The sequence below is a fragment of the Rhipicephalus microplus genome, unplaced genomic scaffold (genome assembly GCF_043290135.1).
Source record: "Rhipicephalus microplus isolate Deutch F79 unplaced genomic scaffold, USDA_Rmic scaffold_17, whole genome shotgun sequence".
NCBI classification, from domain to species: domain Eukaryota; kingdom Metazoa; phylum Arthropoda; class Arachnida; order Ixodida; family Ixodidae; genus Rhipicephalus; species Rhipicephalus microplus.
In genome coordinates, this window is record NW_027464590.1 from 13,476,318 (window position 1) to 13,488,531 (window position 12,214).

Genomic DNA, 12,214 nt, shown 5'->3' on the forward strand with positions numbered 1-12,214 from the left:
TCTGCCAGTAGTCCCTGAGCTTTCGTTTGAGAGACGGCTTAAGATCAAGGGACGTTCTACGAGGGACGCACAAGCCACGCCATAAGGAGCTTCGTGTTACCAAGGGTTCCGTGTTGACGTCCCTGCGTGTTCCACGTCAGGGACGTCCTCCTCATCTAGCCATGGCGCCATCGACGTCGTGGACGCCTTCGAAGGCGCAAGCCTTCGACGTTGTCGTCCCTGCGGGGACTAGTCCGGAGACCGTCGTCGACGCGACGGCCTCAATAGTTGGCCTCTCAGAGGTACACTGCGTTCAGCACATGGGAGGCATGAACTTCCAAGTAACTGTCAAGAGCATGGCTTCCATGACTCTCATCGTCGACGCTGGCTACCTGACCATCGGTGGCGAGCGTATCCCTGTCGTTCCCGTCGGCCCGCAGGTAACTAACGTCGCCTGCCTGTTTTTACCAGCCTTCGTCTCCAACGAGGTACTAGTCCAGGCTTTGTCCCCATACGGCAAGGTATTGACTGTGACCGCTGGCGTCATGAGCGCAAGACGCGGAGTTCTCACAGGCACACGCTATATCCGGATGGAAATGAGTCCCACAAATCGCGTCCCCAACTATCTTCGCGTTTCTGGTCATCGAGTCACCTTCGACTACCGCGGTCTGCAACGTGTTTGTCGTCGGTGTGGCTCTAGTGGTCATTATCGAGCACAGTGCACAGCACCATTCTGTGGTCGCTGTGGTGTGCACGGACACGAAAGCGAAGGTTGCGACCGCCCCTGCCGACGTTGTGGAGATAACCACCCTACCACCGTCTGTCCTGTGCGTCGTTCATATTCTGATGCTACTGCAGGGACCTTTCCTGCCCTACCGTCCGTGTAACCAACGGCAACAGAAGAACGAGAACCAGGAGCTGTACTAGAAGAACGCCAGAATCCGATTCTGAGAGCTCCATTAAACGATGAAGAAGTGTGCAGCTTGGCCAACTCGAGCGTGCCACGTCTGCCAATCTCAGCGACAGAAACAGCCACCGCGATTGACCTCGCGTCTGTCCCAGGCAAACATGTCATGCCATGTTCGACGCCGGCGCAAGCCGAGAAAGAAACGCCGGTAGGCACTGAGGCACCAGACTCATCGTTAAACCTAGCAGTTGATTGCCCAGAAGACGCCGACGTTGCGAGATCTACGGACGCTGGTGTCTCGCCAGGAGCAGAATTGAAACCGAATGAGCAAAGCCCATTGGATCATTCCGAAAGCCAGGCTCGTGACTCTCTTGAACAAGTAGCAAGACGCCATGGGAGTTCTTTACTGACGCGTCTCGACAAGCAATCCGTGATCAAGTTCGTTGGAGGCGGCGACAAGATTAACGCTGCAGCCCTACCACCATCTGATTCGTCCGACAGCAGCTTCAGCCTCGAAGTCGACAGTAGCATCGGACTCCCTTCTAGCCCAGACGTATGTGACGTGGAAATGCAAGCCCCGCGAGAGGTCAAGCGTGCTCACAAGTCTGGAACCAGCTCGGACGGCACCCAAGATAGCCGCTCCAAGTTCCAGCAACCAAAGAAACCTCGACCCTCTTCTAGAGGGTCGAATTGTGCTGTGTAGTGTACGTACTCCAGTTCCCCCGGACAGATCCCCGGGGTACACCGAATCGAAAAACACGACCAGGTCAGTCACCCACCTTTTTTCAATATGGCTGACACCCTGAAAATTCTTTCTTTAAATGTTCAAGGGTTCCGTAACCCAGTAAATCAAGCCGAGGCTATCAGCATAGCCCGCGAAGAACATTGTGATATTCTGTGTTTACAAGAAACAAATTTGTTCACCATTGGCCACGTTCGTGCATTCAAACGCGCTTTTAATTTAGACTGTTATTTTTCCTTCACTACATCTCGCTCCTCTGGAGTTGGAATTATTATTTTTAACCACGCTCTTCTGCGCAATCATCATGTTTTCTATGACGGGAATGGGCGGGTATTGGCTTTTGACTGCGTCTTATTATCCTTCAAGCTGCGTGTTTTGTGTATTTATGGGCCAGCTCAATCAGCGATGTCTAACGATTTTTTCCGTGACCTGGACGTGTATTTTCTAGACGGTCGTCATGTCATACTCACTGAAGACTTTAATTGTGTATTAGACACGCGAGCTGACGTGCAAGGTCCAGGATGGGGTCGCTCTGATTGGAACGCGCGAGAGCTGCGTCGCCTAGTGCACCATTTCTCTTTGACAGATACGTACAGACTAGTGCATGGACCACAGTATGCCTGGACTTGGCGGCGTAGCACGTCGTCTAGTCGTTTGGATCGTTTCTATGTGCCGAGCGCGCTAGCTTCTTACGTATCGCACTCTGACGTAGTAACATTACCATCATCGCCTGTTTATATATCAGACCACCGACCAGTGACGCTCGAGGCTCACTTTACCTTTTCATCATCAGTGAAACCTTGGCGTCTTGACATCCGCATTCTGCACGACGCGCGTACACGCTCCAGTTTATCTAGAATCTTGTGCGCCTCTCTTTCGGGATGCGGTCCGGAGGTGTGGGACGTGCTCAAGACGCAGTGGCGTTTACACTGCTCAGTAGCAGGGCGGGCCCTTAGACGCCGTACGTCCGAAGAACTAGCGGACACTGCAACGAAGCTGCGTATTGCTCTTCGGGTTGATCGACTAACTCCCTTGATGCGCGCATGGCAGCGAGAGTTAAGGGGTCGTTTTCAACGCCTCATTGCAGCTTCGTCATTGACGGCGGCTGCTTGGCGTTGCAGACGTAATCCTTGTGCTCATCCTGAGGTTCTACGATTTGCGAAAAGCTCGCTTCTCAACCCGTCGAGTCGACTAGGAACTCCGGCGGCCAGATTCTTACACACTGTCTTACCGCCGACACGTGATCAATCAGTTTTCCTAGCTCACTTTGCCAACATGGCTCGTACGACAATGTCATCACATCGCGGTACCACCGAGACAGCCACAATGTTAAGTAGGCTCCCTCAAATTTCATCTGAAGTAGCTGAACAACTATGCACAAGTCCGTCAGCTGACGAAGTGAAAGAGGCACTGTCTTCCATGAAGCGTGGCTCGGCCCCCGGGCCGGATGGGTTGCCTGTTGAGTTTTATTTAACGTTTTGGGACGACATTGGTGCCCTTTTTACCTCTGTTATTTGCCGCTGCTTCGAGAATTTTGAATTTCCAGATAGCCTTCGCGATGGTCGAATTGTTTTAATACCTAAACATGACCCATCGTCAGTTCGTCCAGAGGAGTGGCGACCAATAACGCTCCTCAACGTTGATTATAAAACTTTCGCGGCAGTTATCACTCGGCGTTTGAGAAGCCTTATGCCCTCCTTAATAGGTCATCATCAGGCGTGCTCTATTCCTGGAAGAGAAATCCACAGTCTTTGCTTTGTTACGCGCGATATAGTGGCGTACACGTTAGCAAGATCAGCTCGGGGACTCTTGGTTTCACTTGACCAGGAAAAGGCATTCGATCGCCTCGAACATAGCTTTATATTTAGCGTAATGGCAGCATTTGGCTTCTCACAAAACTTCGTCGAGCTTCTCAGAAACGCATACCGAAATATACGCAGCACGTTATTTCTTGATGGTTTAGAGAGTGCGCCATTTCCGGTTTCCCGTGGTGTTCGCCAGGGGTGTCCTCTATCCCCTGTGCTTTTTGTATTCAGCCTCGAACCATTCCTTCAATCGCTAATCGCTGATCCTTACGTTAGAGGCCTTCCTCTTCCAGGTAGTGGTACCGTGACAGTGACAGCATTTGCTGATGACATCACGTTGTATTTGAAGAATGAGGACAGTTTATCCCGTAGCCTACGACTTTTCACTACGTATGGCACGATTTCAGGGGCTGCGTTAAATTTTTTCAAATGTCGATATTTATTCATTGGTTCACCAGACGCAAGTCTAAGTTCCTTTTTCGGTCTTCAAAAAAGTGACTCTATTCGCATTCTGGGGCTTGATTATACTTGCTACGGCATAACAGCCTCCTTGTGGAATTCAGTAGTCGAAGATGTAAAACGACACGTCCGGGAAGCACAAGAGTATACTTTACCGATGCTCGAAAGAAGGTATCTAGCACAGACGGTGTTTTGCGGCCGTGCATGGTATATATCTCATGTCTTACAGCCCCCATTACAAATCACCAGGTCGTTGCAATCCCTCATTGGCTGCTTTTTCTGGTCGGGTGGAACAGAGCTGGTTTGCCGAGCAGCTCTTGGGCAACCGAGAAACTGCGGTGGATTCGCATTCCCATCCGTCTCTGTTCGCTGCCGGCTACTTGCCCTACGATTCTTACTTCGGTTGTTGCATGGTGATCAGTGCCCCGCGCGCGATCTTGCCTGCTATTTCTTGGGTACCAAGTTACGCTATTTACTACCAGATGCACGGCTTAATTCTGCACCGCAAACAGTTCACGTACCTGCATTTTACTCAACGGCAGTAGCATTTTATCGACACGCGCAGCAGGTTTGTCCCGATGTGGACATTCTTGAAAGCCGCATTGTAGATAAAACGGCGGCTCTTCTGCTTCCTCTGGTTCCTCCAGCCCGTCTAGCACGATCGAGACATGTCTCGTGGAGCGCGATAACGGCATCGTTTTTGCCTGGTCACCTCCGTGACTTTCTGTGGCGTCTTGAATGGAGAGTACTCCCAACACGGGACAGACTGGAGAGGTGGGGCATGGTCCCATCTTCCACTTGTCCTAACTGCCCGTTACAGGAGTCTAACCAGCATATGCTGCAGCAATGTGTCATTGCAAAGGTGTTTTGGAAGTCAGTTAACACTAGTTTTCGCGGCCTAGGTGTTAATCGCTTTGTAACATCTGGTCGCTGCCCGCGTAGTCGCTTTGCACGCCTTCTAATAGCTGCGGGAGCTTTTTGTTTATGGCGTAATAGGTGCGAAGCTGTTGCGGCAGATCATCGTCGTCGTGCTCTTTTTCCAATACTGGAAGGCCTCTACTCTGAACTCATATCGTTTCTGTCGGAGGAATTGTTCTTCCTTGGGGAGGAAGAATTTCTGCGACAATGGTCGTGCCGCTTTCTGTCCGTAGTTGACAGACGCGTTCAATTAGTTTTCCACCTGGCCTGGTTCCTATAGCCAGGTCACCTGTCAATGTCTGATTGGTGCATGTAATCACTATGTGCTTACTATTTTTATTTGTTTGTGTGTGTTCAATATGGGTGTTAGCTCTCCTATATATGCATTTCATTCGAACGCTGTAAGTTATGTAACCTTTATGAATATTAATACCTGTTGTACATATTTTCTAACATCTTCACCAAGTCTTGTAAATTCTGTACATATATCATCATGTACATTGTCCATATTGTGATTAGTGCATTTACGTAGTATATGTACAGTTATTAGTACAACGGACTATGGACATGCTACGGACTTGGACACTTTAGTTTAAATGTGTAGTGTATGTTGTGCTTTGTCTTTTGTTTGTTATTGTACCTGTTATACAGACGCTTGTCTCTTAGGTTTGTTTCGTCCTATGAAAGAATAAACTTTTTCTAAACAGGGGCGGGATCGATATGGGTGTAGTGGCACTGATTTCGCGGACGGATGCAGCAAGCTGATCCGCCTTCACGTTGCCTTGAATCTCACGGTGCCCTGGCACCCAGCACACTACAACATGTTGGTTGAGTGTGTAAAGTGTGCATAAAATGGAGTAAAGTGAGACGAGAACAGGGTTTTTTTGTTTTTTAAGACTGTGCAGAGCCGTTACCACACTGAGGTAGTCTGTATAAATTACGGCTTTTGGTATTTGTAATTGTTTGATGTGTTTAGCTGCCACAAGTATCGCGTAAGCTGCCGCTGTGAAGATACTTGTGCCTTGATGTAGAGGGCAAGTATCCGAAAAGGAAGGGCCAACAGCAGCGTAGGACACAGAGGAGTTGGACATAGAGGCATCTGTAAAGAACTCGGGACGTGTGTATTTGTGTTGAAGTTACAGGAAGTATGTTCGGATATGGGCAATAGGCGCATGTTTTGTAACTTCTAGAAAAGACACATCGCAGTCTATAGTCTGCCACTGCCACGGTGGCGGGTATGCTACAGGAGCCATTAAACTGTGTTCTAGTGACACTGCAGTGTCCTCAGCTAGACCCTTCAGGCGAACTGAGAAGGGCTGCCTCATCGAAGGCCTGTTTTGAAACAGAATGGAGCTCGACAAATAAATATTAGTAAAGTATGAGGGGTGCTTCTTGTCTGCTTTCACCTTAAGAAAATAAACAAAGGACATGAAAGTTCTTTGCAGATGAAGCGACCACTCATTTGACTCAACGTAAAGGCTTTCTACGGGGCTGGTGCGAAAAGCACCCGTAGAAAGGCGGATGCCCAAATGGTGCACGGGGTCCATCATCTTCAAAGCACTTTGAGTCGCAGACTGATAGACAACGGCCCCAAAATCAAAGCGGGTGTGAATGAGGCTTCAATACAAATTCATGAGACATTGCCTGTCACTACCCCAAGTAGTACGTGACGACACTTTTAAAACATTCATGGCTTTTCAACATTTTGTTTTTAAATACTTAATGAGCGGTACGAAGGTCAACTTGTCCAAGATTAGGCCTAAGAATTTATGCTCCGCATTTACAGACAGACATTGACCGTTCAGTTCAATGTCGGGTTCTGAGTGCATGCCTCTCTTTCGCGAGAACAAGACACACGTGCTTTTTTGTGGGTTCAGTCGGAATCCGTTTTCCTTTGCCCATTTGGAGACCTTGTTTAAACCTAACTGAACCTGCCGCTCACACATTGCCAAGTTGCATGACTTGAAGCCATGCTGAACGTCGTCGACATATGTACAATAGAACATATTGCGGGGGATGGGCAGGTGCAAGGAATTCATTTTGATAATAAAAAGTGTACAACTAAGTACACAACCTTGCGGCACGCCTGTTTCCTGGACAAATGTTTGGGAGAGAACACTGCCCACACGGACACGGAATGTCCGATTAGACAAGTAACTCTCAATTATGGAAAACATTCTACCGGGCACGCCAAGGTGGGACAGGTCTCTTAGACTTCAAAAGCGCCATGTTGTATCATAAGACTTTTCGATATCGAGAAACACAGAGAGAAAATATTGTTTATGGATGAAAGCGTCTCTGATCTGTGCCTTGATACGAACAAGGTGGTCTGTAGTGGATCTACTCTCTCGAAACTCACACTGAAAGGGTTCTAGCAAATTGTTTGTTTCAAGGAAATGTATAAGTCGGCAGTTTATCATTTTTCGAAGACTTTGCAGAAGCAGCTTGTAAGTGCAATAGGCCTATAACTCGAAGCTAAACAAGGGTCCTTGCCCTCTTTCAAAATGTGAATAATGATAGCCTCTTTCCAGGAGGTAGGAATAGTGCCAGAAAACCAAATAGCATTGTACAAACAAAGTAACGTTTTTCGCGTTTCGATTGGTAGGTTTTTTATCATTTCATACATCACACGGTCAGAACCTGGGGTACTGCAAGAGTTTAGAGATGTTCGGAGCTCAGCTAGACTGAAAGCTTGGTTATATGCCTCGTTTCTAGTGCAGTTGTGTTCGAGTTTCTGCTTTTCTGTTCTTGTTCTGTATTTTTGGAAAGTGTCAGTATAGTGGGACGGGCTGGACACCCGTTTGAAGTGTGCACCGAGGAAGTTTGCCTGATCTTCCAAGGTATCACCCTGGGTGTTTACGAGTGGAAGTGTGTGTACTTCTTTTCCTGCTATCCTACCAACCTTGTTCCAGACTTTAGCCTCCTGTGTGTATGAATTGATCTCTGACAAAAACTTTTGCCAGCTTTCTCTTCTGGCCTGCCGACGCGTTCTCCTGCCTTGAGACTTTATTTTCTTGAAGGTGTCAAGACTTTCGGCGGTCTGTGAGTTCCGAAGCAACTTCCATGCCTTATTCTGCTCCTTTCGCGCATTACGACACTCAGTGTTCCACCATGGGACGTGTCGCTTGCTGGGCTGTCCAGATGTTTGTGGGATGCATTTGGCTGCTGCGTTGATAAGGAGAGCTGTGAAGTACTGCACAGCTTCATCTATGCTTAGCCCACATATGTCAGACCAACATAAACGAGCTTTGTTATGAAACTGTTCCCAGTCGGCTTTGTGTATAAGCCATTTGGGAACTCGTAGAGGACATTCGTATGATGTTTGTGTACTCAAAACGACAGGAAAATGGTCACTTCCGTAGGGATTATTTAAACTATCCATTGGAGTAATGGTACAAGTGAAGGAGATGCGATGCTGAGATCATTGAAAGAGTACGTTTTGTTGGCAAGGTTATAATATGTTGCCTCTTTCCTATTCAACAGACAGGCAGCGGAGGAAAAAAGGAACTGTTCAATGAGATGACCTCGTGCGTCGCAGCGAGAATCACCCCATAGACTGCTTTGAGTATTCAGGTCACCAAGGACCAGATAAGGTTCGGGTAGTTGATCTATTAAGGACTCGAAGTCTCGTTTTCCAAGACGGTGGTGTTGGGGTATGTACAGAGAGCAGATGGTGACGAGCTTGTTGAAAAGAACTGCTCAAACAGCCACTGCCTCTAGTGTTGTTTGCAGTGGTAAATGTGTGCATGCTACTTTTTGATTAACAATAATGGCTACACCGCCGGATGATGCCGCAGCATCATCTCTGTCCTTTCGGAAAAGAACATACCGACGCAAAAAATTTGTGTTTTTGCATTTTAAATGAGTTTCCTGTACACACAGTACTTTCGGCGAATGTTTGCAAAAGAGCTCTTGAACATCATCGAGGTTTCTAAGCAGTCCTCTTACGTGCCAATGTATTATTTGTGTTGCCATATTGGAGGTAACGTAGTGCCGTGTGTAAGGAGAAATGGGTGTGTCTGCTTCTTAAGCTAAACGTTAAGACTCAAAGAACAGGGCCGTCGCCGGGTCCCGTTATTGGCTTTTTATTTCTTTTGGCGCGCTCCAGGGAGCTACCCCGATCTTTTGGCACCAGGGGTACCGTGGTGTCCATTGCCTCCTCAGAGACACTGCGTGGCCGCATTTGCGAGCTGATGTTATGGGCTTGGGGCCTCGCCTGGTGAGACGAGGCCTTCATATCGGCCGACCTTGGGGTCTCCTTCACCTCGAGGGGTGAAACCTTCGGTCCTCTTGGGCTAGAGGTCGAAGGGGCCTTCTTTGCTGCTGGGATACCCTGGCTGCTGCAAGAACTTGCAGCGGCCGTGGGTGTCGCCGTGTTGACGAGTGGAATGGCAGCCTTGGCTGTTCCCACCGTGGGTGGGGGCATTGGCAACCGCCTGGGCACACTGTGCCTGGCATGGGCAGTTGCCGTAGGCCGTTGTAGTGCTGCCCCCTGTTGCACTACATCGGCGAACGATGGTTTGTTTGTGGAAAGACCAGATACTTGTTGACGGGCTTCTCGGAAAGTAATGTTTTGTGTGATTTTGATTGTAACAATTTTTTTTCCTTTTTCCATGTTGGACAAGTTCGGGAGTATGCGGGATGGGCACCATCGCAGTTTGCGCAGTGGGCCCCATCCTCCACCTTACACTCGTCTGTGGCGTGTCCTGTGGTGGCACACTTTCTGCAGGTGAGTTGGCTGCGGCAACTCTGAGAGCGGTGACCAAAACGCTGGCATTTGAAGCAACGTCGTGGGTTGGAAATGTAGGGTCTCACATTCTACTTCAAGTATCCTGTTTCGAGATGTTCAGGCAGGGTACTGGTGCAAAACGTCACCATTATGTGTTTTGTTGGGATTTCCTTCTTATCACGCCTAATTTTGATTCTTTGTACTTGTGTCACCTGCTGGTCCTTCCAGCCCTCGAGGAGCTCACCTTCAGTCAGGCCAAGCAAGTCTTGATCAGATACAACGCTTCGGGAAGTGTTGATTGAGCGGTGGGGTGTAATTGAGATAGGAATATTTCCAAACGATTGTAGTTTTGAGAGATTTTCATACTGGCTCTGACTTTTTACCTCAAGGAGAAGATCCCCACTGGCCATTCTTGTAGCCTGGTAACCTGGTCCAAGTGTAGTGGTGAGGCATTTGGAAACAACGAAAGGCGAAATAGTTCTGGCGTTCTTTTCAGCAGTTTCACAGTGGATTACATGGTAGTGGGGAAAGGTTTCTTTCGGTTTGCTGAAATAATTTCAAAAGTCTTCGGTGCACCCTTTCTTTGAGAGAGGACGATCGTGCAATGAAGGGAGAGAAGAAAAAGCCATAAACTAAATATGAGTTCAGCAGCCATGCCAGCCGCCCACCATGGAGCCCAACACGGGGGCGTGACAAGTCCTAAATATATATGAGGCATGTCAACGTCAGCTGTACACAGCCGCTATAACCAAATATAGTGCGCCCAAAACAGAGCACATACACAAGGTTAACCCTTGCCGCCAGAAAAAATCGGAAGTAAATGGAAGAGAGAAGAAGACAGGATAAATTTAAAGACGAGAAAAGACTAAGATGTAGGAAGAGAGAGATAGGAAAGGGCGACTGCCGATTTCCCCTAGGTGGGTTAGCCCAGGGGTGCCGTCTACGTGAAGCCGGGGCCAAAGGCGTGTGTTGCCTCTGCCGGGGGGCCTTAAAGGTCCAATCACCCAGCATTGACTCAACCCCCAGGATCCCCTTTTCCCCGGACACGGCAAAGCCACGCACGGCTAGGCGTGGGAGGGAGCCGAAACTCCCCCGTTAGCTCGGGTCCGTGGTGTCGAATTCAAATCGTCAATTGAAAGAAAGCTAAGAAAGGAAATAAGAGACCTGAAAAATAGTGGGAGGTTTTTGAATGACGAAGTTGAGAAAATAAAGAAAGAAAATGCGGATCTTGTGGGGGATAACAAGTCACTCGGAAGCGCTAATGGACAGTTGAGAACCGAGTGCGAAGCTTTCAAGAAAGAAATGTCTCAACAAGAGCAGAGAATAACTGCATCTGAGCAATATTCCCGCAAATGTAACCTTGAGATTAAGGGAATACCCAAACTTGCTGAGGAAGATCTTGGAAATACCCTTCAAAGATCGGCAGAATGCTGAATGTGCCTGTAACCAAAGATGATGTTGAAAAATATCACCGTGTACCAGCAAAGAATGCCAGTTCAATACCAAACATAATAGTCCAATTCCTCAGCCGTTCAAAACGTGATTTTGTGCTGCAGAAAGCAAAGAAGACGCGCATCTCGACACGGCACCTCGGTCACGCCTCTAACACACCTGTGTTCATCAATGAACACTTGTGCCCAGTCCTAAAGCAGCTTCTTAGAGCGGCAATAGCTAAAAAGAAAGCAGCGAACTGGAGGTTAGTGTGGACGAATGACTGGCGTATTCTCGCACGAAAGGATGAAGGCTTACATGTAGTGCACATTCGCGACGCGAGCGACATTGAAAAAATTGCCTAAAAACGCTATCTGGAATGGCGGTGCAGCTTCTGTTTCGCCATGGTGGTATCACCTTGTGACGTCAATAATCTTGTAGGAAATCGGTGTAGCGATAGTCTGTGCTGCCTTCATCTAAACATTCGTTCAGCACGGAACAAGGAAGATGATCTATCTGTTTTTCTAGATACGTTTTCTTTTTCTTTCGACGTAATAATGATTACGGAAACTTGGTATACTTCAGACGACGAGATTTACAAGCGAGATGGTTTCAATATTTTCTTTCTTAACCGAACAAAGAAAAAAGGCGGTGGCCTCATGGTTCTAGTGAAAATCTGCATAGACGCTCAAATTATACCACAATTTTCTTATTTCAGTGCTGACATTCAGTGCTTAACTTTGACTACACGTAAGTACGTATATGCTGTCATGTACAGACCACCCGATTTATCTGTGAATACATTTATTAGTAGCCTTGAAAAATAATAAATTATGTAAATGACAACAATTTAAAACTTATTCTTGGCGGTGACCTTAATATCAACATACTGGAGTCGTCTGCTGTAACAATTACATTTGTGTCTACGGTCAAGTCGAGTGGCTTCGATATAGTAACGGAAACTCCCACACGTATCACACCTACCTCAGAAACGTTAATCGATCTATTTATTACTAACTAAACAAAGATAACGTAGAGACTGGTGTAATATGTTGTGAAATCAGCGCCCACTTTGCAATGTACTTTGTTACGGAGAGTGCAATCAAGAAGTCCCAAACACTGCCCGCTAGAACAGTTCAAAATTACCCACCTCACACTTTAATAGCATTCAGCACAAGCCTTTCCCAAACAGACTGGAGTGCGGTATACCACTCAGAAACTGCAGATTTAGCCGATGAAACATT